The sequence below is a fragment of the Exserohilum turcica genome, assembly GCF_000359705.1.
Source record: "Exserohilum turcica Et28A unplaced genomic scaffold SETTUscaffold_19, whole genome shotgun sequence".
In the NCBI taxonomy this organism is placed as follows: Eukaryota; Fungi; Ascomycota; class Dothideomycetes; order Pleosporales; family Pleosporaceae; genus Exserohilum; species Exserohilum turcicum.
The window spans coordinates 15,624-18,642 of NW_007360014.1; positions in this window are offsets into that span (position 1 = coordinate 15,624).

Below are 3,019 nucleotides of genomic sequence, written 5' to 3' on the forward strand. Positions count from 1 at the left end.
TAGTCGCTAGGAGTTTTTCGGGAGTTTTCGGGGGTTTTTAGGAGTTTTAGTAGTGACGTGGGTGGTATCGCAACGCGTCTCGAAATCGTGACGCCCTAGACTACTAAAGACCATGTTCTTGACTTTAATGGTGTATATTGCCAACTCTAGCTTAAAATAGCATTTACTAATGTACAGAGGGAGAATTAGAAAGCAAAGATCTATAATTTGAGTCCGCCACAGCTTCAGAACTAATGGTGTTGATGATATTTTGATAAAATCGCAAGACTACTTGTTGAAATTCCAGTCGAGCCGGCCAAAGGTGGAACCAAAACTCTTCGGACGCTTCGCAGACCGGCGCGCACTCACCTTTTACGTAATCAGCGCCCCATTGGCTCAGGAGTATCAAGCGCGGCGCTAAAACCAGGCTGCGAAGCGTCTGATTCATGAGATAATCTAGATCAATATAAGAATAAAATGAACTCACTACCTATTAGCTTATATAGCCTAAAGCCTATATAAGAAGAAATTTTAAACAATTTTAAAACTTATTTGTAACTTAAAATGGTTAACGTGGTTCATAAGCGAGTCGGTCACCCAAGCAAGTCGGTCACTCCCCACCAGCGCGTTAACGTTGATACTACAACGCGTCATGTCTTAACAACACAACTATTAATTAACTTATCCTAAATTAGATCTTTAACTTGCTCTTTTTAATATCTAATTACAACGTGTTTAAAGCTAAAGACGCGCTGCCTCTATCTATAACGTGCCTTAAAGTACAATATCTAATTGACAGGCTGGAAAGCGCCCCTAACGCGACTATAAACTAAATTCAAAGCGCCTAAATAAGTTAGAAGAGGAGGCTATGATTAGACGTATTTTTAAAGAGTCTGCGCGTGGATTTGCCCCTACAAAGGCTGAGGTTCGAGCAATAGCCAATAAACTGTTAGAGGAGCGTGGTGGCAACCCTATTGGCAAGAATTGGGTTGACAACTTTGTTAGGCGGACTGCTGAGCTCCGTACGCGCTAGAGCCGTCCCTATGATCACCAGCGAGCCGCCTGCGAGGACCTAGTAGCTATCCAGCGCTGGTTTGACTTAGTCTAGGCGACAAGGCAGAAGTGGGGTATCGTGGACAACGATATCTACAACTTTAACGAAACTAGCTTTATAATAGGCAAGATTTTATTATAGTTATTAATCACAGCATTAGAAGGATATAGGAAAAAGAAGCGGATACAGCTAGGCAACCGTGAGTGGGTTACCGTGATCTAAGGCGTGGGCGCGTTAGGTCGCTAGATACCACTATTCGTTATCTTTGCGGGCAAGGTGCTTATTAACGTCTAGTTTAAGAATTTGCCTACTAACTAGGTTCTTAAAGTTAGTCCCAATAGCTAGACGAATAATTAGCTTAGTCTTGCCTAGTTAGAGCACTTTAATACCCATACAAAGAGCTCTACTATGGGTGGGTATTTACTACTTATTATTGACGGCCATGAGAGCCACTGCTCTATCGAATTTCAAGATCTTTGCAAGGAGAAGAATATTATTCTTCTCTGCATGCCTCCACACTCGTCTTACTTATTGCAGCCCCTTAACGTCGCCTGCTTCTCGCCATTAAAGCGCAAGTATGGCGACGCTATTTTAGGCTTAGCACGCAACTGCACCCACTATATCAGCAAGAAGACCTTCCTACTAGCCTTTAAGGCTGCTTTTAAGCAGTCTATTACAAAGGAGAATATCCAAGCTAGCTTTAGAGGCGCTAGTCTAGTCCCACATGACCCACAGGCTGTGCTATCTAAGCTTGATGTAGTGGTGCAGACGCCAGTACAATCACCACGACGGACAGCCGCCTGGCAGGCGCAGACACCGCGCAACGCGCGTGAGGTTAAGGCTTAAAGTACTCTTATCTAATAAAGAGTAAGAAACTACCTTAGGTCTTCTCTAAATTCTCTAAATAAGAATGTTATATAGCTAAGTAAAGGGGCTTAGGAAATAGCACATAAGATAACGCTTATAGAAGAGGAAGTAGCTGCTCTTTAAGAAGCTCTAGATATAGTAAATAAGCGTAAGAGCTATAAGCAGCGATATGTATAAATAAAAGAGACTCTTAATATTAGCAAAGTATAAGAAGTATTAGCTAAATAAGTAGGTAGTAGTTGTAGTAATAGTAAGAGTGCGTTAAAGAGGGTGCGAGGAGAGCGGCGGTGCAGGCGTTGCAAGCAGACTAGACACAACGCTCGTACCTGCGCAGTTAAGATAGATAGTGCAAGTAATAACGTACCCCACGGGTTCGCGAGCCACACGGGTTCGCGAGCCACTTTTGCCAAGCCCTCACCAAAACTAGTACATTATGTCCTAAAACAGCCTAACTTTAGCTAATATAGTGCAATAAAATACAAAATGCTATTTAGAGACTACTTCTGCTATATTCTTACAAGTTCGCGCGTTATGCTTAGTCCTATTACACTGTCCACACTGCTGTTGAGACGGTTCACCTACTTTAGCGCGCTTCTGCTTCTTTAACTTCTTCCTATTACTACGCACCCTAAAGTCCTAGAGAGCAGTTAAGCGCGCTCTATCTTTAACTGTTAAGGTCCCTTCCGCCTGAACCCGCTTTCTTTTATGCGATTTTCGTCGCGTTGCGGCCTTATTTGCTGCTTTAAGCTTAGCGATCATCACACACCAACGTCAAGTTTTCTAGAATAGGTGTAATTTTCGTTAAATATATACCAATCCCTTACAAGAAACTAATTATAGCAAGTTTTAAGACGTGCAGCGTGCGCGCTGTGGAGCTATAAGCTATAAGAGCAGATAGTTGAGACACGTCTTACACTCAAAACAAAAACACACAGACCACTCTGCTTAGTAATAAGAGAACCCCAGCAACAGAATGCCACCAGAAAGCGATACTATCGAAGCCCAAGTGCTAGAACAGAGGCAAGAGAGCCTAGGCCCAGAGGCTCAGATCGACAGGGAAATGGACAGAGAGGACCCTACCCAGCCGACTCCTACCCAGCAACCAGCCAGCCAAGAGAG